The sequence below is a fragment of the Propithecus coquereli genome, unplaced genomic scaffold (assembly GCF_000956105.1).
Source record: "Propithecus coquereli isolate 6110/MARCELLA unplaced genomic scaffold, Pcoq_1.0 Scaffold120, whole genome shotgun sequence".
NCBI classification, from domain to species: domain Eukaryota; kingdom Metazoa; phylum Chordata; class Mammalia; order Primates; family Indriidae; genus Propithecus; species Propithecus coquereli.
In genome coordinates this window covers 5,498,089-5,498,619 of record NW_012136081.1, presented here as the reverse complement: position 1 = coordinate 5,498,619, position 531 = coordinate 5,498,089, and the positions used below count along the sequence as shown (strand labels likewise).

Genomic DNA, 531 nt, shown 5'->3' with positions numbered 1-531 from the left:
AGTGAGGACGACAGTAGTGCTGGGTGCGCAGCGCACGAGGGCGCAGTGAGCAGAGGCCCCTGTTATTTGAGGAGCTGTCCAGGAGCCAGGTGCGCCGGTCCCCTGCGTGCCCGGGCTCTGTAGCAGCTCAGACGTTAGTTTCCAGTGGTGGTTGTCACAAATTCCCACAAAGCAGGTGGCTTAGAATGACAGATGTTTGTTCTCTCACAGTTCCTAAGGCCAGAAGTCTGAATCAAGGTGTCGACAGGGCCACACTTACGTGGAAGGTTCTGGGGGGTGGACTCGTCCAGCTTCTGGTGGCCGCAGGCATCGTTTGACCTGTGGCATCACTCCCGTCTCTGCCTCTCACTGCACAGTAGCCTCTTCCGTATTCTCAGAGCACTCTTGTTGGATGTAGACCTAACCCAGTGTGTTCTCACCTTGATCCCTAATTGCGTTTGCAAAGACCCAGTTTCCAAATAAGCTTACGTTCTGAGGCTCTGGGTGGACATGAACTTTTGGGGGATGCTGAACCCAGTACAGGACGTGACC

General features: G+C 55.0%; 1 protein-coding gene across 1 annotated transcript in view; it reads left to right on the top strand.

The window, feature by feature from the left end:
* LRP5 (low density lipoprotein receptor-related protein 5) overlaps positions 1 to 531 on the top strand; it is a 123,138-nt gene that overhangs the window by 96,273 nt on the left and 26,334 nt on the right. The gene's annotated exons all lie outside the window — the stretch shown is intronic.